The sequence below is a fragment of the Rattus norvegicus genome (assembly GCF_036323735.1).
Source record: "Rattus norvegicus strain BN/NHsdMcwi chromosome Y unlocalized genomic scaffold, GRCr8 chrY_unlocalized_9, whole genome shotgun sequence".
Lineage (NCBI taxonomy): Eukaryota > Metazoa > Chordata > Mammalia > Rodentia > Muridae > Rattus > Rattus norvegicus.
Window position 1 is genome coordinate 105594 of NW_026947412.1, and position 26088 is coordinate 131681.

Consider the following 26088-nt stretch of genomic DNA (forward strand, 5'->3'; position numbering starts at 1 on the left):
CTTTAACACTGGCTGACTATTTTTAAAGTCCTAGAATCCATTATTTTATTAGTTCAAAAGGCTAGATGTCACATCTGGTCATTTGTATATGGATACATCTTCAGTATGCAGGTTCTAATGTCTGTGAGTGTTTGGTAGCATTGTTAGTGCAAAAATGAAAAAGTAAATGCTTCTTTCTTCCATGTTTTCTATAGGGATTCAACTAGAATGCATGGTTTAGAATACATTGGGTTTGCCACTCTCAAACAGACCAGTATCTTCAACTGAACATTCTATTCTGGGAAGCTGCACCCTGTCAGCATGGCTCACGTGTATGTGAACTGCAAGAACAAGTCTGAGAAAGCGGTCCTGTTCATCGATCCCACCTGCCCCTATGAAAGAAATACCCAAGACTTCCTCAATCAACTCCTTTGCAAACATGGTCTTCTGGGATTTGAAGACATTACATCTACTAACAACACCAATGCGATTCAAAATTACTTTCAACAGCTGCCTGGAGTGAGATTTGTTCCTTGGGTCTTTATATGTAGAGAAAGACTGCATAGGCAGACACAGTGATCTAATCTACCTGCAACAGAATTAAGAGATGATGATGTGGCTGAAGCAGATTCGAGCTCTGCAGTTATAAAAGGGATGTCAGTAAAAGCCCATGCTGACAGCAGACATTCAGACATCCTGAAACCATGCTGAGAGTTGATGTTTGTCACAGATGATTTCAGTATTTTCTTATGATTGGGATTTTTCAACAAATTGGCTTTTATTCTATTCCTCAGTGCAAAAAATCTGTTGCTGTTGGCCTCAAACCATGGGTTAGGGAAACTTAAGAGACAACAGTGGTTTCATTATCCAGTCTTCATGTGCTGACATGTCTCTACCTCTAAGTCCATGTTTCACAATCCAGTGGATTTAAATCTCCAGGGAATCAGTTACTGTTTTTCTACCATGCTGGTCTGCTGAAGTCATTTTACAGAAGTCTACTTCTTAGTAATTATTAAAGTATTGAATATTGTGAAGTTGTTTATGATTTACACACAGGCCTTTCATGATCCAATCATGTACCATCCCACTTCTGCATTTGCAGCTCTCAGCCAGTGTTCTCAACCTATCCATCCAACGACCCACAGAAGTCCACAGTTGCATGAGGATGCTGTTTGAAAAACAGATGAATAGCTTTAGCATAGTTGTTCTTCACTGTAGCCATATTAACACATACCGCAGAGCACTAATTCATTCAGCTCTGTTTGTAGTATTTAATTGCCCATAAAGCCCCAAACAGTTGTGAGTTGATTTTGTCAGAGTACCAGCAAAGTCAAATATGAAATGCAAAATTTCAGAATTCTCCTTCCAAGGCTGTTTGTGAAAGAAGTTGTTTGCAAAACACTGTACTAATAAATTTATTCCATTCTCACTTTGATATTTTGATTTGATATCTTGAAGTGCCATTTAATTATCATTGAAGTGCAGGTTCCGTCTATTGTCTCCTGAGAAGGATTCATTCCTCAAAAGGTAGTATCTGCAGATGCCTGAAAAAATAAATATAAAGACGAGATATTGATGAAGTTCTAGGTTAAAGAAGCAACATCCCACCCCAAAGATCCATATAAGAAATACATTTTACATTGACCTTATATTATGCAGAAATTATTCACATATTCCCTCTATCTATGGGGTTTAATTAATCTCAGATGAATAGTTGACAACCAAGAGTAGCCTTTAGTATCATTTTACCCTCTTCACTAATAATTTTGAGCAAATGGAACACTAAAAGATCACAAAGAAGAAATGGTTATATCAAAAGATACATGTGGGTCAGCTTTAACTCTCATGGTCAAGGTGACTTTGGACACGGTCGTTATGGTCATGGATTGCTCTCATAAGACTCTGCAGAAATTGTTCCTACTGCCTCACTTTAAGCTCAAGGAAGTCCAAGCTCCCAGAGCTGATCAGGTTCCCTTATAATGCACTTGAAAGCCAAATACGCTTAAGAACATTTGATGTGCTTTAGCTCTATTTTCAGGATTTTTAAGCCTCTACCAAATAGCAAACTGTCCTTTTTACTCCCTTCTCAACACCTCTAAATCTGCCCTATCTCAATTGCTCAGTTGTCATTAGTCATAGCGCAGCACCCCAAATATGAGCTTATCTTACTGTGTTTCTAACATCCTGCCTGCTACACCAATGGCCACTCCATACTAGATCTCACATGACTGGTAGCTCTTACTCCACCCTTAAATCCTTTCTCCACCCTTGTGTCTACTAGCCTGTTTGCAGGAATACTAGATATCCTCACAACTGGTTGGCCAAGAGCATCTTTATTGAACTATAGAGAATCAATTTGGGAACAGGACCTTCAGTGTTTGCAGGAAGATTCCCGATCTAAGAATCAAAACGTGACCAAACAAGACTCAATCCATGTCTCTGGTTTTGTGTGGGAGATAGAGGAGTTAGAATTTCAGAGTTGAAATTCAAATAATTGTAATATACATGTAGTATTAATTATGCCAGGATAAAAGGATCCAAAAAGTGGAAATGGGCAATATGAAAGGCAAGAGAAAAATCCCTAGTACAGCAAACAATGTGGACCTGTTAGAGAGACTGGGCTCTTTCCAGCCATCTGAATTTGTACTTGAAATTCTTCTGACCACTTCTTGATCTCTGCATGTAGAAAAGAACAAAAAGAAAAAGAAAACATAATAAAACAAAAAAAAATCACCAAAATGAAACTAAAAGCAAAAGCAAAAGCGAATCAACCCCAATCCTAAAAGAAGAGGACCAAGTGAAGATTGCTTGAGGTCCTCATTTTTAACTACAACTACAAGCGACCAATAGCTTTCAATTCAAATTTTTTTTCATTATTTTATTTGAAACTTCTCTGTGGGTCAAAGAAACAAGGTTTATAAGCTGCAAAAACAGGAAACAGAAACAAACCATACTATAGAGCTCACCACTGGTATTACTATGGTGACTGTGGGCAATGCGGAGAATACTGCTGTTTGACAATGGGTCTTTTGGTTTTATATATGCTGGCAATATCTATGATTCTGAAATGAATTAGAGTCATCACCGAATCATGACTAAATCAACTGTTCCTTTTCTTTGGATAACAAGATATGGCAAACTGTTGACTGACTATCATTTGTATTTTGGACCTAGCCTCTGTGGGAAAGCTAAGGTTTTTGATGGAAAATCCTCCACCAAAACACTGTTTTGTCAATGGTGCTGCCAGCCAAAAACCATTTCCTGAGGCTAATCTGCAATCTCTAGAAGAGGAGATTTTATTTCTAATAATAATCTTCTACCAGATAAGCTTTCTTCAAATCCCAGACATACAAGAGAGAAAAATTTAAAGCAGGTCCACTACAAGCAGCAAGAAGACAAGAATATACACTGGTTTCACATCTATGTATTACAGTATTTGGAATTTTAGCTAGAGGAATATGACAACCGAAGATGATCCAGGGAATACAAATGAAAAATTAAGAAATCAAAATGTTCTCGTTTGCAGATGTCATGACACCATTTTAAAAACTCTAAAAATGTATCAGTCTCTTAAGACTGAAAAAATACGGTCATAAAATCAGAATATCATACGAACACACAAAATTCCTTAGCCATCCTTTATTAATTAATCAAAAATTGACATTATTATACTATCTACTTATTCTTAAAACTATAAAAGTTTGATTTATTCAAGTCTTTAAGGTCCTTCAGAACATCAGCTGGAATGTTCTTATATGTTTTCGGGATGGATCATGGTTACTTCGTATGTCTTCTCATAGTATGCTTTATATCTATGCGAATTCAGGGTATTTTGTTATATATTTTAAGAGTGTTTCAAGTGGAATACTTCCCTTGTTTCTCTCCCATGGTTTGAAATTGGAAAACAAAAACGATAACGTGTTTTGAGTTTTCACTTTGAATTGTGAATATATTTTCAGCTTTAAGAAACTTAAACTTTTAAAGAACAATTGTCTCTATTCAGGATCACGTCTAGCTAATTCATAGTGGTCTTTGCATTTTTAATATTTTCATCCACAATATTTTATTTTATATATTCAGATTATTGTGAGGGGAATTTGACCCATATTTCCTCAAAGTATGGTTTGGATTGGCATAAAGGAAGGCTAAGGAATTTTGTGTGTTCGTATGATATTCTGCTTTTATGACCGTATTTTTCAGTCTTAAGAGACTGATACATTTTTAGAGTTTTTAAAATGGTGTCATGACATCTGCAAACGAGAACATTTTGATTTCTTAATTTTTCATTTGTATTTCCTGGATCTTCTTCGGTTGTCATATTCCTCCAGCTAAAATTCCAAATACTGTAATACATAGTTGTGAAACCAGTGTATATTCTTGTCTTCTTGTTGCTTGTAGTGGACCTGTTTAAATTTTTCTCTCTTGTATGTCTGGGATTTGAAGAAAGCTTATCTGGTAGAAGATTATTTTTAATGTTGACTTGAATCTGTTCACAAGTATTTTATTGAGAATATGTGTGTATAGGTTTAAATTAGTGTGTAAAATACTCCCTCTTCCTCTCTTTGTGTCAGTGGTCCGTACCTCTTTCTCCCTCTCTCATTACCTTCCCTTTTGCCAGATTGTCCCCCTGTCTCACTCTCTCTCTCCTTATTTTCTCTATCATTGTTAGATAATACCAGATTCAAAATAGAATTTTAATGTATTAAATCCTTTTGTCTACTTTATAAAATAGTCCTAAAAACTTTAAATGCTATTTAAATGTATATTCATTTCTTTTCAACTGAATACATGTGAATCTATGATATTTGAGGTGGGAGAAATTAAATACCTGATTCTATGTAATTATTTAGTATAGAGCTGTTTTAATTATGCAAAGTGAGCTGATTTAATATTGCTATACCCAATACATCTAGTATATACTCTCACTTCCAACCCCGACCAGCAGGAAAGGAGCAACACCACACGTTCTTCTCAAAGCAGTTTATTCAGGAACCCTTTTCTCTGCAAGCAGGAACAATGCCTCCATCCAGCCCCCGAGCCCACTCCCTTGTATCCTCCCTCAACCACCTCACCAGTCTGTGTAACCTCTGTTCATAGGTCCACGTCATATAATGTTATGGTGCGCCTGCGCAGTTCTCACAATGGGGCATGTGCTTAATTTCAGGTGCTATTCGTGAGACGTGGCAGCAGTCCCGGAATCCATCTTGGGATTGCCACTACGCCAGCTCCCCACAGTAAATCACGAATGCTTTAAAAAATATTCTAGATTTGGGACTGTAAATCTAAATAATCTGTGTTTTCTCCATGTTTCCTATATTCTCTATCATTTTATTAATTCAACCCTTTCATTACCTAACATGGCCAGAGGTTATGACGATCTTCTTAATACTTTCCAAGAGTGACCCCTTCCTTTCATTCATTATATAGTTGTCTACATTTTACTGATTTCAGCCATGATGAGTTGGATATACATGTTATACACCTTCCGCAAGGCCAAAAAGCCATTCTGAAACAAGGTGAAAAGAGACTTTAGGTGTAGAAAATTGTGGGAGGGATCAGACATAAAGCGTGTCTTCTGGATACAAGAAGTATTGCCCTCATGTCACATAGCAGCTGTTGTTTCCTGCACAGCTTCAAACCAGTCAACAGGGAAGAATGCAGGGAAAAGGCCTGAAAACTGCTATACCTATCTGACATACTATGGACAGTTATTATCTTCAGTTGGAGGATTGAAAATTATTTGTAAGGGTTTATCATAGAGTTATTAAACAGTACTTTAATGTAGAAGATATACACAGGAAGGATTCAAAGAAATAGAGTGATGTGGAAAAAATAAATGGAAAATTATCATCAACATTCATTGGTGGAAATTCTCAAAGAGTAAAATATATAAACTATATTCCTCAGTATAATGTATGTAGAAAATGTTTTATTATATAGGGATATTTCATAAAGCGACCTTATGATTTCAGTTGGTTAAAACAGATCTGCCAATTCTGTGAGTTTAATGAGTGCATTATGTAATTTGATCTTAATGATTTTAAAGTGGCTATTTTCAAAAATAGTAAGCATTATTTCCATGTACATGTTCAAAAACGTGCTTCTATAAATAATATTAGAAAAACTAAAACACTATATATCAAGAAACTAAATTAAATTAGGCTACATATCTAAACAAAATATTCAAAAGTGAAGAAACTCAAGTGACTAAGAATCGAAAGTGAAATATTTATCATACTTATACAATACAGAAATGCAAAACAAAATTATTCTGAGAATTTTTTCCTCCCTTTCAGAAATTTTAGTTTTATAACACATGAGTCAACTTATGTTTGCTGTGTTATGGAGAGAGGGGAACATTACTATTCTCCTGGTTGGAATGCAAACTTCTACAGCACCTTTGGAAATCAGTATGATGTTTCTTCAGGAATCCGGAAATGGATGCGCCTAAAGATATAACTCGAGGAAAATATATCCAAATTTTGATTCATCCTAGTATAGAGACCCTTGAATAATTAGAAATATTCAAGTTGTTCCTTTACAAATGAATGCATAAAGAAAATGTGGTTCTTTTACAGATTGAAAAAGGAAAGCATGTAATTTTCAGGACAATGAATGGATCTTGTGAAAGTCATCATAGATGAGATAATCCAGATCAAAAAAGAAAAATGGGAGACATTTTCACTTTAATCTGAATGTTAATTCTCCACACTATTTCGGTTTGATTAGTTTAGTGTAAATTCAAGGGATGCGGTCCAGACTGTCCTCACTTTGGGACGTACAAATGAACTTATGGATTGCAGAGGAACACTGTCAAGAACAGGAATGTCAAACGTGAAGAAAGAGGGAAGAGGATGACAATGGAGGGAATATAGAGATGTACAGTTAAGTTGGGAAACATTTGAGGCATGGAAAGGAATCCCAATGCAACAGAAATAAAAAATATTTTTTTGTAGTGGTAACTAAAGATTTATAGCTATAAGGACAGGAGATAAAACATTGATTGGGTGTATCTATGTGATTTTCAATAGTAAGAAACTCACGAAAATTATGGATTTCAACTCTCAACAAACCTATAGTACAGAAAATGAAATATATAGTCCTTAAGGAGACAGATGTGAATATCTCTGTTGTAAACATAAATGTGTTATATTATACACATTATATGTATAAAATAATATATTTATTTGTTTACATTTCAAATGTCATTTCCCAAACTGGTTTTTCTTTCTTAAATTCCCTAAGCTATTCCGATCCTCATTTTTCTAATATGGTGCTCCCCACTTCGACTTTTGCCCTCTAACATCCCCCTTCTCTTTGATATGACATCTCCACAGGACCAATTGCTTCCCTTCCCAGATATGGCAGTTGAGGCAGTTGTCTTCCCCATATGCTCTGGTATCTATGTAGCAGAAGTCTTGGACTGGCCAAAGCATATACTAGAAGGTGGAAAATTTCCTGAACCTCTGAAGGGTAAGCTTAATTGATACTGTTGTTCTTCATATTGGGTTCCAAATCCCTCCAGATCCTTAAGTCATTCCCCTATCTCTTCCTTTGTGGCTGTCAGGTGCTGTCAAATGCTTAGGTGTTTCTGCATCTGTCACGGTCAGGTGATGGCAGAGCCCCACGGAGGACAGACGTATTAGGCTCTTATCTGCGAGCACATCTTGACCTCAGGAATAGTCTGAGGATTTGGAGTCTCTGGAGGAAATTGTTATTCTGGTCGGGTGGTCTCTGGATTGCCTTTCCTTCAGTCTCTGCTCCATTTTTGTATTTACATTTTTTAGATTGGAGATTTATAGGTAAAAAAAAATGTGAGCTGTGTGGGCAGCACCACCCCTTCACTGGGGGGCATGTCTAGCTACAGGAGGAAGTCTCTAGTTGTTCTATCTATTTTCCTGCTCGGTATTTAAACTACCACCATCACAGTAAGTTTCTGGGATACACTTGCATCCCTGGCATCAGGGATTTTCCTGGGGATACCCAAGTTCACCACCCACCACTGACGCTTATTGTTATTTACTCCACGTTTCCTCTGAATTTCTCTCCTGTCTCTTTTAATTGGTGCAACTCCCACCACTTTATCCATCATTTTCCACATCTAGCTAGATTCTTCCACTCCACTGCATTCCATGACTATTTTGTTCTCCCTTCTAAGTGGGTTCCAAGTATCCGCCATTTGGCCTTCTCACATGTTACCCTTCATGTTATAAAAGATTTGTATAGTGGGTATTCTGTTAGCAGGGCTAACATCTACTAGTCACTAAGTCCATCCCATGTTATGTCCTTTTCGATTTCTGTTACTTCACTATTTTCATGTTCCATCATTTGTCTACAGAGTTCTTGGTGTCCTCATATTTAATACCTAAGTAATGTTCCATTGTTTACATATAGCACACTTTCTGTATTTATTCCTGAGTGGAGATGAGGTATATCATGGTTCTTTCCAGCATTCGACTGTTATAAGTAAGACTGCTGTGAATATCTTCAACCACATGTCCACGTTATGTATGGATCAAGTTTGAGTATATGTGTTGAAGTGAGTGGTAAAGCTGGTTTTCAAGTAAAGCTGTTTGCAATTTTCTCTGGACCTCCACACTGATGATATCCAAAGTGGCTATCAGCTACTAATCCCGCAAGCAGTGGAGGAGTATTCCACTTTCCCTACATCCTAGCCCACTCTGCTACTGCATTAGTTTTTTTGTCTTAGCCAATCTGATTGTTTTAAGGAAGACTCTTATGTTCATTTTGATTTGCCTTTATGTGAACTAAGGATGTTAAACATTTCTCGATATGTTTTTCACCTATTGAGATACCTCAGTTGAGAATTCTTGGTTAGCTCTCTAATCCAGTTTAAAAGTTGGGTTCTTTGTTGTGTGGGAGTTTACCTTTCTGAGTTCTTATATTTTTAATTTTGGCACTCTCTCAAATGTAGGGTTCGTAAAACTCTTTTCCAAATGTGTAGGTTGTTGTTTTCCTATTGGTAGTGTACTTGGCTTTAAAGAAAGTTTTCCGAATGATGGGATTTTGTAAATTGACTGGTGATCTTAGAGCCTTTGGTGTACTGTTCTGAAAATTTTCTCCTGTGCAAATGTGTTCTAGGCACTTTCTGACACTGCCCATTCTATTGGCTTCTGCATATGTGATTGTGTGTGGATTTCCTTGATGTGATTTGACTTGAACTTTGAAGAAGGAGATAGAAATTGTTCAATTGGCACACAGCTATATACAGAACAACAGTTAGGGTAACATCATATCTTAGAACGATTTGGTTTATGTATAACCTACTTAGTCATAAAGGAAATGCAAATCAAAACAACCCTGTGATTCTATCTCACATCAGTCAGAATGGCTAAGATCAAAGACTCAGGTGACAGCAGAGGCTGGAAAGGATGTGGAGAAAGAGGAACACTCCTCCATTGTTGTTGGGATTGCAAACTGGTACAACCTCCCTGAAAATCAGACCTGAGTTTCCTCAAAAATTGGTCATTGCACTTGCTGAAGACCCAACTATACCTCCCCTGGGCATATACCCAAAAGATGCTCCAACATACAACAAAGACAAATGTTAAACTATGTTCATAGCAGCCTTATTCATAATATCCAGAAGCTGGAATTAACCCAGATGTGCTACACGAGAAGAATGGATACAGAAAATGGCCTATATTTACACAATGGACTAGTACTCATTTATCAAAAATAATGAGTTCATGAAATTCATAGGCAAATGGATGCACCTAGAAAATATCATCCAGAGGGTGGTTACTCAATTACAGAAAAACAAAGTATGCACTCATTTTTAATTGGATATCAGTGCAAATGCTCAAGTTAACTATGATACAAGGCACACACCACATGAAACTCAAGAAGGAGGACCAAAATGCAGATGATTTACTCCTTCCTTGAAAGAGTAAATAAAATATCCATAAGAGGGGTAGGGAGATATTGTTCTTTGGAGACTGAAGGAATGACCATTCAGAGTCTGCTGGACATGTGACACACACACACACACACACACACACACACACACATATGCACCACAACTATTTTGGATAAAATAAGGCTTTCAGAGTTTATCATTTGAAGGAGGTACACAATATTTACACAGGGAACTAGGAGAATTCAGCTGAAGGACTTTTTTGTTTTCTGGCTGTACTGAGAGCTGAAAACCAGTTGGTAAGAGTGCCTACACACTTGAAGGCAGAGATAAGACCATCTTTTCTGCTCCAAGTTACCTGTTGTTTGGACTCAAGGACACAATGAGAAGATCGAGTGTTAGAATAAGAAGTATAAAAGAGAGTGAAGAATCCCAACTTATAGGGCCAGTAAATATCTTCAAAAATATTTGAAGAAATCTTCCCCAACCTAAAGACAGAGATGCCGAAAAACATGCCAGAAGCCAAAAGAGCTCTAAGTAGATCTTACCAGAAAAGAAATTCCTCACATCGCATGATAGTCAAAACACTAAATGCACAAAATAAAGAAAGAAGTTTAAAGGCAATAAGGGAAAAAGGTCAAGTAACATATAAAGTCAGACCTATGAGAATTACACAATGTTTCTCACCAGATACTATGAAAGTCAGAAGATCCTGCAATGATATACTCTAGACCATAAAAGAACACAAAAGCCATTCCAGTCTACTATTGCCAGGAAAATTCTCAATTAACACATATGGAATAACGAAGATATTCCATGACAGAACGAAATTTATACAGTATCTTTCTACAAATCCAGCCCTACGAAAGATAATAGGTAGAAAACTCTAACACAAGGAGGGAGACTACACACTATAAAAAGCAACAAACTAATCTTGCTATGAAACCAAAAGAAAAGAGACACACAAACATGATTCTACCTCTAACAACAAAAATGACAGAAGCAACAATCACTATTCCTTAATATATTTTAACAACAATGGAGTGAATTCCCCAATAGAAAGACGTAGACTAAATGAATGGATACATAAAGAGTACCCAGCATTTTGTTGCATGTAAAAAGCACAACTTAGAGACAAAGACAGACACTACCTGAGAGTATTAGGCTAGAAAACAAATTTTGAAGCAAATGGTCTGATAGACGGAAGCTGGATTTGCCATTCTACCATGGAATATAATCGATTATCAACCAAAAGTTTTCCAAACAGGTGAGGAAGGAAATTTCATATTTATCAAAAGATTATCACAGCAATAGGAACTCTCACTCCTAAATATTTTTGCTCCAAATACATGGGCAACTGCATTCCTAAAGGATACCTTACTAAAGCTCAAAGCACCCAATGTTCCTCACATAATAAGAGTGGGAGATTCCAACACCACGATCTCTTCAATGGACAGATCATGGAAATAGAAATTAAACAAAGATCTAGACAAACTAACAGAAGTTGTGAACAAAATGGACATTACAGATATTTATAGAATATTTCATCCTAAAACAAAATAATATGCCTTCTTCCCAGCATCTCATAGTATTTTTTCCAAAACTAATCATATAACAAGTCACAAAACAGGCCTCAACAGATCTAAGAAAACTGAAATATGTCCATTTATCCAATCAAACCGTGACAAACAAAGGCTGATCTTCAATATCCACAAAACATCAGCGAGCCCACACATACATGTAAGTTGAACAGTGCTCCACTCAAAGATAACTTGTCAAGCAAGAAATAAAGAAAGATTAAAGACTTTTTAGAATTTAATAAAAGTGATGGCACAACATACATATGCTGTACTCAACAATAAAAGAACCTCTGGGAGAATCACCATTCCTTACCTCAAGCAGTATTACAGGGCAATAGTGATTAAAAAAAATCAATGACAAAAAAAAAGTTGTATTTGTACAGATCTAGGAATGTTGATAAGTGGAATAGAATTGAAGACCCCAAGACAAACACACACATCAATGGTCACTTGATATTTGACAAAGAGGCCAAAACCATCCAATGAAAAAAAAATTAGGATTTTCAACAAGTGGAGGGCAGCATGTAGAAGTATGCAAATCGATTCATTTTTATTGGTCTAATCAAACCTTAAGTCTGAGTGGATCAAAAACCTCTACATCAAACCCAATAAACTGAAACTATAAGTAGAGAAGAATCTTGATCACATGGGCACTGGGAAAAATTTCCTGAACTAAACACCACTGGTTTGTACTGTAAGATCAAGAATCAGAAATGAGACTTCATAAAACTGCAAAGATTCTGTAAGTCAAAGGACACTGTTATTAGGAGAAAACAGCAAACAAATGATTGGGAAAAGATCTTTATCAATCCTACACCTGATACAGATCTAATATCCAAAATATACAAATAACTCAAGAAGTTAGACACCAGAGAGCCAAATAATCCTATGAAAAATGGGGTGCAGAGCTAAACAGAGAATTCTCAACTAAGGAATAACAAATAGCTGAGAAGTGTGTCAAGAAATGTTCAACATCCTTAGTCATCAAGCAAATAAAAATAAAAATAGTCCCGAGGTTCCACCTCACGGCAGTCAGAATGGCTAAGATCAAAAACTCAGGTGACAACAGATGTTGGTGAGGTTATGGAGAAAGAGGAACACTGCTCCATTATTGGAGGGATTGCAAACCTGTATGATAACTCTGGAAATCATTCTGAAGTTTCCTGAGAAAATTGGATAATGCCCTAACTGAGGACCCAGCTCTACCTGTACTCTGCATAGACCCAAAAGATGGTGCAACATTCAACAAAGACACATGCTCCACTATGCTCACAGCATTGTTATTTATAATAGCCAGGAACTGGAAAGAATCAAGATGCTCTTCAACTGACGAATGGATACATAAAATGTGATACATCTGTACAATGTTCTACTACTCCACATTAAAATCAATGAATTCATGAAACTCATAAGAAAATGGATTGACCTAGAAAGCGTCACCCTTAATGAGGTAACCCAATCACAGAAAAGGACACATAGTATGCACTCTCTGATAAGTGCATTTTAGTCCAAAAGTTCGAATTCGGCAAGATATAATCCACAGACCACATGATGTTCAAGAAGAATGATCAAATTATGCAAGCTTCACTCCTTCTTAAACGGCGGAACAAAAAACATTCACGGGAGTTTATGTGGAGGCAAAGGTAGAAGTAGAGACTGAAGGAATTCATGCCCCACCTGTGGCTCATATACATATATACAGTCACCAAAAGTATATAAGATTATTGACGCTAAGAAGTGCATGCTGACTGGAACTGGATATAGATGTCCCTGAGAGACACAGCCAGAGCAGGTCAAATTCATAGTTGAATGCTAGCAGCAAAACATTAATCTGAAAATGGAACACCAGTTGCAGGAATTAGAGAAGCGGTTGAAAGACCTGAAGGGGCTTGCAACCTCATAGGACAACAATGCCCAACAACGAAAGGCCCCAGGGAGTAAAGCATCACCCAAAGTATATACATGGATTGACTCATGGCTGTAGATGTATATGTAGCACAATATGGCCTTTTTGGGCAACAAGGGGAGGAAAAGCTCTTAATCCTTCCAAATGTGGACTCTTAATATAAGGAAGGTTAGAAAGATTAGACGGGTGGATGATGTGGATGGGAACACCATTATCGAAGAAGGAGTGAGAGCAGATAGATGACGTATGAACAGGAAACAAGGAAATGGTATATTTGAAACTTAAATTAAAAAATCATATAAATGAAAAGAGGATCCTCAGATTCCTTTGAATAGGTGGAGGAATATCTAATTTCCCTGTGTGCAGAAGAGGAATTTTTGCTGTCCCTCCAGGAAAAGGTGATAGATTTTTGATGTTTTAAAGTATAAGGGTGAAATAGGATCTCCCCTGGACTGTATGGAATGTGCATAGCTTCTCTTCCTCTTATGTCTGGAGTACTATTGAGCAGAAGTTGAAGGTTGATTGATACCTTGGAAATTATAGAACATTCCAGCCACACACTACTTCAGCAACTCCAAACTGAAAATCACAGTAAAGAATACACACCTGAATATCCATGGTAGGCAGTCAACAGTCTTAGAATTCTTGTACGAGGCTCTAATGCAGTAGTCTTAGGTTCAGTATCTTATTCAAATATATGTCCATCTACACATTCCTCTGCATGTGAAAGGACACCTCTGTGTAAGGGAACACAATGAAGATAGTAGTCTGATTTGTGCTTGCTTTTAGACTCTTTTTTGAGAACTCAGTCCAGATTTCTCTGAGATCTCTTCGTCAGAACAGTGTTTCTCAGGACAATAAACTTAGAAATTTTAGAGAGGAAATGGATTTGGCATATGGCAATGTGTCGTAATTCCTTGGCGTTCTGGAGTCCTCTTAATTGTATAAGTCTAAATCTTACTCGGTAAGATGGTGGAGGTAGGGAACTTACACAGAAGTAGGACTGTTGTGTCAGTCATCAAAAAGGTAATATACCAGACTTCATGGGAAAAAGTTGTTATTGCACCGTGGACATCACTGGGAATTCTGAGAAAATGTGCAAAGGAGATATTGTATACCGGTTTGTTAGAAGTTTAAAATCTCTGGCTACTTCTAAAATTATAAGAAAAAACATTTTATTCTGGAGAAAATGTTAGTACCTCGTGGAGCAGAGGAAGATCCAGTATTGCTTGATCAGCTTCCTATTCTTTTTCAGTATTTAGAATGTCCATATATTTTCATGCCATTTGAAAGTCCATGTAGCAATTCTTCCATCAGTCCTATAGGTTGCATTTCATTCCAGCAGTTGTCTTTGGGCTTTGAAGACTTTTGTCAGACAAGAAAAGATCAACACCCCTTTCTTTCATGGAGGAATGTCTCAGAATACATGTAGCAGAAATAAGTTTGTATGTAATCCTAAAGAGTTGGGATATAGCAGGCTCACAAAATCAAGAGAAGAAGTGCTAATGATGGCCACAAGAGAGTGCAGGCATGAGTACGCCTTGGGCAAAATAAGATATTTCAGGCCAATGTGGGCCTTTGGTGAAAGTGCTCTTGTCCACTATACAGAGAAAAAAGGTGAAATACTTGTGAGTAGATGTGGAGTGTTGATGCTCCCATAGGGAAAAGGAGAGACACTGAAGTTCTTCTATGAAACGGTGACATTACAGACCCCATGGACAGAAGATGTGAATTTGAGAACAACTGGAGCAAAAGGTATCATTCTGATGTCCCTCCTAGAGGAAGTTTTGAATGTGAGACACAGTTAAGTGTTAATTTTGTGACATCTTTCATCAAAAGTAGCATGGTTCAGAATCATTCTTTGTCAAATAGGTTAGCTGCTGAGGACCTTTTTGAGTGGAAGTGGAGTTTGAGACCTGGGTGCCAGAGATGACTTCAGGAATTGTAAGTCTTATAAGACAGATATCGGACACTCTTATATACAGAATGTACATTTGATATATACTGGACATAAATCGATGATCTAAAGTAATGACTTTTAAGAGTAGAATATTAAAGAAACGTAGAATCTGCTTAAAGTGACAAACCTATTTAAGGATAATGGAGTGTTCAAGCCTACCTTGAGCAGGCAAGCTAGGGCTACTTCACATATCGTATCTTCAGTTACACCATGGGAGGCCTGTCAGGGATCCAAGCATTAGTATTATTCAGCAGTCATGATTTTCAGTCTCTAAATCCTCTTGAAGCTAATCATCGACAATGGTTATAAGCATGAAGGATGGTATATAGGACAAATAATGAAAGTTTCACAATTTACTAACATAGATCATAATTAAGTGAAGTGCCTTTGGTCACATCTGTATTTTCTTAGTGGCCATAATTAGATGGACATGATCTAAAGCTCCCTATTAGAGGGTTACCTTTGATCTAAACATCCCTATTAGAAGGTTGAGTATGCTCTAAGGACTCTTTAATCTTGGTCCTCTTGGGCAAAAAAAAAAATTCTGAGATCTCAATAGTAAACTATAGTCATTCTTATAACTGATCTTAGACAGAAGAGGATGGTGTAAGGTATTATTTGTCAAAGAATAAAAACCTGAAGGCTACCAATCAAAGTGAAGTGCTGATTTCCCTTCATCTAAAGGGGATGGTGTTGAGATGGCTTGGAAATAGGTGCAGTTTGTGTAACCTGTGTTCATAACTGAAACTTATGGGGTCATACTGAACTGTTTTGCTAAACAAGAAAGTGCCTGGCCATGTTTAACCAATTACCAAGATCCAGTCACCTAACTGTGAAGAATGAAAAATTCTAGCTCACCTTTGGTGGTGGGAAAACATATGGTATTGCATAATTTTCTTCCAATTATTCTTTCCAGCTTCCATTAGTCAGCATGCTCTTCTATCAGGGTGATTGTCTGAACTGTGATGCTCCATTGATACACACACACACACACACACACACAAACACACACACACACACACATATGTGTGTGTGTGTATGTGTATCTGTATGTGTACGTGTACGTATATGTATATGTATATGTATATATAAGATTTATACATGTATATATATCATATATGTATGTATATATGATGTATATATGTATACCTATGATGTATATATATATAATGTATATATACATATATACATATATGTGATGTATATATGTATATATGATGTATATATTTATAAGTGTACATGTGTACACATCCATAAATGAGAGATGGAAAAATTGCATTTCTGACAACCTTCTGTAGTAAGGTTGCATATATTTTAATTTTAGCTATCTGTACTCTGCCCTCAGATCTACACCAAGAATCTTATGATGTCCCACTGGGAAATTGGAATTATGATTGCCTGGCAATCTTGGTCAAGTTTGGCAATTAAGTAAAATGAAGTTAAATCAGGTATAAGATGTCCTTGTAATTAAGTGATGCTCTTGGGGCATCCAGAGCTAGAGGCTACAACTGAAACTCCTCACAAATATAGATGGAATCAATGAGACTTGCCCATAGGAGCCAAACCTGAGATTTCTCTGTGAGCATCAATCCATACCAATACTCCCTTGGCCAGAAACAGGATGTCTATAGTTTTTGTGGATGAAGATCCCATTTTGTACTACATTGAACTGCATGTTATTGAATCTGATTCTGGCTTCTACAGAGGTATGCCATGAGACCATGGGGCCTCTTTCGTCAGAAGTGAAGTGAATTGAGCCCACTTTCAAATAATCAAAGTTTGGGGGTCTTTCCTTTATATGAGTACTTGAGAGGACATAAGGCAACCAGGGAATGTGTAGAGTAGGCTCAGTTGTAGGAGGGAGGTCTGACATTCTGTTCAATGACTTAGGTAATTGATGGAAAAAGGAAGATCTTGACGCCTTTAAGAAAGAGAAAACTTTGAGATCTGATTGTGCAAAGGTATGTGTTAGAAAACCCTTGGAGTTGGGGTTGGTAGTATGAAACATCCTGTGAAACATGAATGTCATTATTACATGATTTGGTAAAGGATTTTCCCCAACAATGCCGTTCAATTTCTATACTTCTTTAGTTGGTAGGAATTTTACATCTTGTATTTAATATGGGGAAGTGCAGGTAACATCCCAGGCCTTTTTTAAACAGCCTGCATTACTGTCTCTGGATCTTTTGCTCATTCAGTTTGTCTTAATATGTCCATATATTGGCAGCAACAAAGGGTGCTCTTGATTTCTAGTGATTGGATTGATTCCATCAATCAATGATTCTATATATAGGAACTGGGACCTCAAACCCGAGTGGAAGAACATATTTCTCTATCCACCATGGTAAAAGGTAAAAGCCTTGAATTTCTATTATTTAGAGTATATCCATGTGAGGTAATTCAAATTCATGAGGGACTTCTTTAGAATACAAGGTATGGCATACTATTTTTTGGAAAAGCATGTCTCATGTCACCTTGTGAATAAAGGAATGTGTGAATTTCCTTTGGTCAAAGGAAGTGTACTCCATCAAGAGGTGAGAAAGATCCAAGGCCACACTGATGGGGAAGGAGTCACATCATCATTCAGGGTGGTTCTCAGGGCCTCGTCAAAGAGGAATGAGTCTAGGACGTATATCAGAACAGTAGAGTTCTGAGAAGAGATTCACAGAATGGGAAGTTCTGAGAAGATCTTCAGCAAAAGTGAAGTCCTGAATGTATTGGTTCAGAATGTGGAGGTCCCTAGTCATATTTTGAAGAAAAGAAGTATCCACTTCACCCATGGTCAGCAGGGGAAGGTTATCGGCTACACTGGGTCTTGGAGAAATGTTCTGCCTCTATCTCAGTAACTTCTAAGTATGTTCTCTATATGTATACCCTATATATCTTTTAGTCCAGGCAATGGTCACAACAACAGTATAAGTGGTTCAGGAAGCGGTGATGTTTCTTCATGGATGTGTTCAGCTACACACATATGTGAATAAAATATAGGAATGGTGTATATTTTGATGACCTACTTTAAGGCACATAGTATAAGAGTCAATTTAGCTTTGTGTCTTCTGAACTAGGATTTAGAAGCAGAGAAATATAAGATACCATTGTTTGCATATGTGTTGTATGAATACCTTGAATAAAGAGGTTAGTTTTAAGCAAACTTTCTTAATAGCTGTGTTCTGTGGCATAGGACGAAGGGCAGCTCTAGTGATTCTTTAGTTCCACAGGTACTCCAAAATTCCCATAGTACACAGGGAGGAGGTCTGAGACAATTGATGTGCACTGGGAATAATTTTTAGAGCCCTTTCAATAGAATTTGATTTCCCAAGCCCCCATTTGCAGAAGCTGAGGGTCTAAAATCTACTGGGTGGATTGAAGTACAAAATTGACCCACAATCCTACTGGAAAGACAGGGAATGTTAGATGATCATTCATGTAGGATGCGTGGTATAACACTCCCTTGGTCTGGCAGCTCTTTAAGGAGAAAAGACAACACCACTTGATGGGAATAGGAATATAAAAGGGCCATGTAAGTCTTCAAGCAGGTTTTAAGCCTCTTTACCATAAAGGATCTAGGGCAATGCTGTACTTTGGCGAGTACTGACATGCTCTACAATATAAGAAGAAGGAGTAAGTTAACACTGGGTAAAGTGAACCCCATGTAAGAGAGGAAAACTCTAAAGCACTATTGAAAATGAAGAGAAATTTCTTCAGGCATAGTGTATATAGGTGCCATACACACTTCTGTCAACAGAAAAGGTCCCTGGTACCTTATGCCAGGATAAAGTTTCCAGCAGTAATCATAAGTTTCAAATTCTCATTCAGAGTTTTATATATTCATAATTTCTGTTAATGCAAGAGAAAAGACAGGAACATATTTCTTCTGCCAAAGGCTTTGGATAATTGTTTCTGGCTAGGTTAATCCTTCTGGTTCGTTCAGCTGTTAAGATCTAAGCAGAAATGTTGAAATTATTACATTTCTATTGATTTGCCTGATTGCAGTTTGCAAGGGTTATATACTCTGATTCCAAACTTCGACTCTGGGACTTCAAACCGGAGTAGAGTCGAGTCCCTGGATTATAGAAGGAGTCACTTTTGAAAATATGTCTGATCAGTTAGTTATACAACTACTTTGTTGGAAATTCAAGGGCCCAATATTCAGAGAGAACATTTAGGAGGACTGGAAAGAGCGAAAAGGTCACAGAATCCTTCAGGCAAAGGTTTACCTTGGGTACTGGAAGAAGAGAGTCAAGTGCAACTGTTTTCACAGTCCAGAATAACCATGTGTCTGGGGACTATGAGGCGTGCTTGCCAGAAATTAGGGAATTTGCTCTTACATATTGGGTGGTAATCTCTGGATTTATCTTTTACTCAAGCTGTTAAGCAGCAGGATAATCATGGACAACAAAGATGAAACTGCTCCATTTTATGTTACAAACCTTAAAGGCAGAACGTAGGTTAGGGCTCAGATTTGCACTGACATGTCTGAGGACATCATGTCCATGTGGTCTGCCATTCCTTCAAACATTTATGTATGCCTGGCCACCCAGGTCAGAAGGAAACATTAAGACCTCTTAGAAGAATAGAACTGATATTCTCTGGATAGAGGTGGATTCTCGGAAGAAACCATTGTCAGGGGATATTAATTTAAAGTTTCCTTAAGAAAAAATAAACATCTGTATGAGAATTCATTTCATTTGCTTCTCTGTATGTTCTTTATCAGAAGAATTTGTATTAAGCCACGTTCAACTTTAAGGGTATGTCTAGATTTTCTTATTCAAAGAAAGGGGAATATATTCATCTTACTTTGAAGAATATGCTTGTCAGGGGCTCTTCATTGCATCCCAAGTGAACCTCCAGTTTACCTTGAACTGACAGAGAAACCAGGGAAAAATTAGGAAACATATCTGTGGCACAGTCCATAATATCAAGAAATAGTGTGGGTTTCCTCACCCTAAATTAATATCTAAACTTCCTTTGGACAAACTAGAATGATATGAAGTAACCTTTCTTTCAGGGATAACATATGACACCTCCTTAATCAAAGAAAGAATAGATGAGTACCCCCGAGTAAAGAACAGTTGCTGATGTCCCTGTGACAGGAAATTGTTTTGAGTATTCAAAATCCCCTAGTATTTGAGAAAAAAATTAAATTGCTTACAATAGCTCAAGAGGTCCTACATTGCTTCATCTTCTAATGGTACTTCACAGTCTAGCATATACACATCTTTAGCTGAATCTGCAAGAGACTGAATATAGATTCCATGATTCAAGAAAAGTTGGGGGTGTCCTAAGCCTGATTGCCTCCTAAAAACTATATTCAACCAAAAAGAAATGAGCACCAGACTGATGACTTCACAACATATCATGTGACCTTACACAAGGAAGTAGCATGAGATTCCAGGATTTGCTCCCTCCTTTTGGATTTCAGTGAACCTTCAACAGAGGGATCAATGCTCCATGGTCTGAGGTAAAATATTCCATGGGCCCCAAGCAAAAGGGATGTTTCTGAGAGACCATTTGGTCAAATGAGTAACTCTAAGGCCTAATCATCCTGAGCAGAAAAAAATACCAATGTTTTTGAAAGGAGAAAGGTCTTAAACCAGTTTGAAAGTAAGGGACTATTCCTGATTACCTTCTATAGAAGACTATGGTCCCAGCACTCCAGGGCTCCATATTTTCAGAGAACTCAAGAAAATTCTTATCTCCAAGGCCTCCACTACAGACTTGACAGCAATCTGAGTTTTATTCTGAAATCTTGTGTCAAAGTCACTGGATCTAAACCCTATTTAAACTTACTATAAGCCACACAGGTATGGCTGTGAGGGATATTGGCCTTTCTGGTGAGAATCTTAGATAAGTGGCCTTGGATCCAGGCTGGAAGTTTTATTCATTGGCCAAGGGACCTCAATCCATTGTTCTTGGAGATTTTTTGGTGGTCAGAGTTGTATTGGCTATGCAATAAGGTTTGAGGAACAAGTTCTGGTCAGCCACAAACAAAGTGAGAATCATCTATGGATTCTTGTTCACAAGGATTCAGTTTCAGGTACACTACAGCAGAGGCTGAATGTTTGAGACACTCCTCAGTCACAAGGTCAATTCTAGATTTTGGTCCATCAGATGGCCATGTCTCTGACCCCTCCATTGCAGACAGAGGAAGAATAAAGTGTTTTTATTCCAGGGCAGTTGACTTCTAGTGTTTGTCATTTTATGGGTATTTGAGTCCTTTGATGTTTAATGATATCAGGGACAAATGATTGGTTTTGTCTATTATTTTTCTTGTTAAATGTCGAATTATGTTTCTGTGGCTACCTACTTTATCTCTTTTTTGTGTTTTTTAAAAGTAGATTGTGTTCTTTCTTTTTCTGGGTGTAGTTTCCTGCCTTGTACTGGAATTTTCCATCTATCATCTTTTGTAGGACTGGATTTGTGGAAAGATATTGTGTAAATTTGCTCATGACACGGCATATCTTGGAATCTCCATCTATGGTAGTTGAGAGGTTTTACAGTAGCCTGGGCTGACATTTTTTTTCATTTAGGATCTGTGTGATATATGCCCAGGATTGCTAGCTTTCACAGTCTATTTTAAGAAGTGTGGAATACTGATTGGTCTCCCTTTTTATGTTACTCGACCTTTTTCCCTTACTGCGTTTAACATTTTTTTCTTTGTTTTGTGCACTTTATATTTTAACTATTATGTGATGGAAGAAATTTCTTTTCTGCTCCAATTTTTTTGGAATTCTTTTTGCTTTTTGTACGTGCAAGGTTGTCTCTTTCTTTAGGTTAGGGAAGATTTCTAGTATAATTTTGTAGAAGATATTTACTGACCCTTCAAAGTGGGAGTTTCATTCTCTTCTATACCTATTATCCTTAGGTTTTATCTTCTCATTTTGTCTATGATTTCCTGGATGTTTTGGGTTAGGAGTTTTTTGTTTTGTATTTTTGGACAATTGTGTAACTGTTTTCTATGGTATCTTCTGCCCCTGAGATTCTTTTCTATATTTTATATTCTGTTGGTTGATGCTTGCGTTTATGACTCCTAATATCTTTCCCAGGTTTTCTATATTCAGAGTGTTCATCTTTGTGTGGTTTGCTGTTGTTGTTGTTGTTTTTGTTGTTGTTGTTGTTGTTGTTGTTGTTTTCTGTTTCCATTTTTACTTCCTGATGGATTTTTCAATTCCTCCAGCAGCTTGTTATGTTGTAATGTAATTCGTTAAGGGATTTTTGGGTTTCCTCTATGAGGTCTTCTATCTCTTTACATCTGTTGTCTTGTATTTCTTTGATGGAGTTATTTATGTCCTTCTTAAAATCCTTTAACCTCATCATGTTCAGTGATTTGAACTACAAACTTTTCTATCTCTTTTCTGGTGTGTCAGGGGTATACTGGGCTAGCTTTGGTGGGAGAACTGGTTTCTGATGATGTCTAGTAACATCAGTTTATGTTCCTTAGGGAATTATACTTGCCCCTCACCATCTGGAGTTAGCTGGTTTTGCTGTCTCTGAAAGTGGCTTGAATTCTCTCTTAGCCTGTGTGTCAACAGTAATGGGACCGTTGTTCTCTCTTGAATTATCTTGTGTGCCAAGAACTGTGGATAAATTTCAGCTATATGGAATAGATAGAAACAAAAGTATGCTGTAACAGACTGCACCTCTTTTCGTGGGTTCTGAGCACTCCAGGAAGTTACCTCTGAGAAGAAAAAGTCTTTCCTGTGCTCTTGAGTGTGTCAGCACTCCTGGAAGTCCATCTATTTCCTCATTGGATCTGGGGACAGAGAGCTGAGGTACAGGTTCAGCTCTGGGAACACAGCTCTGGGTCCTCTTGGTTTTTAAACTTTCACTGGAACAGCTCACAAAAGAAATTTGACTCCCTGATAAGTAAGTGCCTAGCAATCATCATCTCTCTGTCTCTTCAGAGATGGGACCACAAACATATGGCAGCTGGCATTTTCACATGGATGCTGTGAATTAAACTTAGGAATCTCATTCTTTCATGTCAAATATATTCCCAGCTGAGATAATTGTTCAGTGAACAAAGTATTGTTTTGAATATGACAGAGACTATCTGTGACAAATTAAAATGTTTAGGCAATGTCAACTAGGTCATTGAATTGAAGAACTCACATAATTACTACATGATGGTCTAACCAATGCACGGGATGCATATTCATTAAAATGAAGAATAGTATAAAGTTTATTTATGCAACTTACTGAATCATGTAATAAATAATAAGTCTCCACTAATGTACCATGTCCATAATAGTGTATAGATTAGGAATGAATAGAAAGTATTATGAACTTTCTTCTATAAAGATTGCATTATAGTACAAGAAAAAAGAAAAAAATGAATGCATAAATCAGTGTGTTGGAGTTGATAGTATGCAAGTAGTTGAAGAATCTATTTTAGAAATAAGGTCATGGAGATTGTCATGAGGAAGTGACATTTAAGTTAAATTAGATGAAAAATAATTGATCTATATTTTGGGCAAAATTACAGTAAATATAAGGATGATAAGAGGACAAAGACCTTGACATATCCAAAAAAGTAAATATGAGAGTAGTTTGCATTGATTAAGAGATAGAAGTACGGTCCAAATAAAGCTGAATCTCAGGCAATGTCTCATATGGGAATATAGAAACAATGTTAGACATATAATTTTTATTTACTGAAAATGTCTTAGAAATCATTGAATAGTTTTAAATAAGTTTGTTTAACTCACAATGTATATAGTAAGGGACTGTGGTTACTTATGAATTATGATATGATACAGAGAATGATTTTAAGGATGTTTTTGAAGTCTATCTGGAAGTAGTGTCAATGATAATGAAAAAGAGTCATATCAGAGAGCTATGATGGAAATTGTTGTGTTTGGTAGTAGAATGAGGGTGGGTTGAGTAGGAAGAAAAGAAACCCAATGACTTTTTTTGAGAAAATGAAAAGATGTTGGTGTTATTTACTCTGATGTGGAATGTTTCATGATAAGTGGATTTAGGAGAATTATAAAGGAATTTATTTTAGACCCTTGAAGATGCTTGAAAGAACCTCTAACTCACTAGACATTCCTACTTACTGTTCATGGTTTGTTGATTTAAACCATTACTCAGACCATTATTAGCTGTTATATAAAAAAAAAAACTTACATTACTATCTGTATTTTTTCAAGGTGTATCTGGGAGTACTTATTTAATTAAGAGCAAACCTATGATTATACTACATGCTTATTTAGTATATTCAGACAAATTATTTGCCCATTTACTTACTACAAACATTTTGTATTGCAATTAGAATTTAATCCAAGTTTATTGGTGCTGACACACTGTTTGATTAGAATATAATAGCTCATGAATGTGAATTTCACAGAAAGAAATCATTTGCTCAGATTTTGTAAACTTACAAACCCTAGAAGAGTAAAAACGTAATAAATTCTATCTCTTCTACTTTTAATCTTTAGTATTTTAGTGTGTTATGATATACATGCAAAAATTCCTAACCCAGATGATTTTAACTATAATATCCAGTACTATTAAACATATCAATAGTATTTTACAAATATGAATAATCTATGCTTTCAGAAAATTTTCATCAAAGGAGCAAGAAATTCTTCATAACTTCAACACAACATGGCCTTTGGGAACAGAATAAAACACAAATAAGGAAAGGCGGAAAATGATTGACACATGCACTGTTCTTGGTTTGAAATTTAACAATCATGCTAGTTATAGGATACAGCTTTGAAATTCGAGTCAATGAGAGGATGAAAAATACTGAGGAAGAGTAGGTAAATTGAATTCTTGCTACATGAACAAAAACACTGGATCTGAAGGTAAGGTACATTTTATATAATGACCCTCGTCTTCTGACACTATTTATTCAATGCTTTGGTATTTTTTCGTATATTATGTTCCAAAAACATATCAATGATTCTGGTTATTCTTAATTAATGAACATGCATTTCAGCTGATTTAATATTCCACATTATCTTAATATTCTTCTGTATTTTTCAGTATGAAAATATAGATAATTATTTTGATTAGAGTAAAATTTTATTTTTTTATCTTATGAGAGAAGAAATTATTAATCAAGAATGGATATTTGATATTTTCTAAAAGATGTTAATAGAGGTTGAAACCGTATATATAAGATCAACCATTTATACCTTTTCCAAATGAAACTCATTGAAATGTCAGTACACATGTAGTACATAAATGGAATGATACATAGGAATAAAAACATCCCCTATGCATCCAGAATCATCTATTATACACATGATGAAAGCCAATATTAGGAAGAGAAGATGGTACAGCCACTTTGCAGGAAAATCAGCTTCATTCAAAATGAAGATTGAGCTGGGAAGTGATTTGACTAAGTGTAGTTAAGAATAATGTAAATGCCCAAAAATTGCAATCTCACTAAGTGGTATTTCCTCGTTGCAGGAGGTATGTTGTTAGGGGTAGGCTTTGAGGTTTCAAAAGACTGAAGCTATTTCAATCTAGTTTTCTCCACCTTCTGCTTATGGTCTGAGATGTAATCTTTCAGCAACCTCTGCCTGTTTATCTTTACTCTGATATCATCCATCACTGACTCTGATATTCTGGATTATAAGCCCAAATAAAGTATTTCTTTTTTAAAGGAAAGAATAATATAAATGAGTTTAATGTTATGAGAAGCAGACCTTGTTTACCTGATATGGTTGCCTTTTCCTTTCTTAGCTTGGGCCATCAAACTTCTGCTATGTTGAATGAGAAATCTCCATATTCTCTACTCTCACATATTGCAGTTTGTCACTTGGCCCTCAGG

The 26088-nt window shown here is 36.6% G+C and overlaps 2 long non-coding RNA genes across 19 annotated transcripts in view; one reads left to right on the top strand and one right to left on the bottom strand.

The window, feature by feature from the left end:
• Positions 1-1378: 1378 nt before the first annotated feature.
• LOC108353382 (uncharacterized) overlaps positions 1379-26088 on the bottom strand; it is a 69693-nt gene continuing 44983 nt past the window's right edge. For 5 of the 18 annotated variants that reach the window (XR_010062626.1, XR_010062621.1, XR_010062631.1 and 2 more), the window contains 4 exons: positions 20455-20542; positions 20100-20164; positions 15462-15521; positions 1379-1523 (listed from right to left, as the gene is read on the bottom strand). This is a non-coding gene — a long non-coding RNA (uncharacterized LOC108353382). The other 13 variants (XR_010062633.1, XR_010062630.1, XR_010062623.1 and 10 more) reach the window with 10 other exon arrangements.
• On the top strand, positions 14770-25162 carry LOC134484810 (uncharacterized). The gene is made up of 3 exons (XR_010062642.1): positions 14770-15286; positions 17193-17263; positions 24864-25162. It is a non-coding gene; the product is annotated as an uncharacterized LOC134484810 (long non-coding RNA).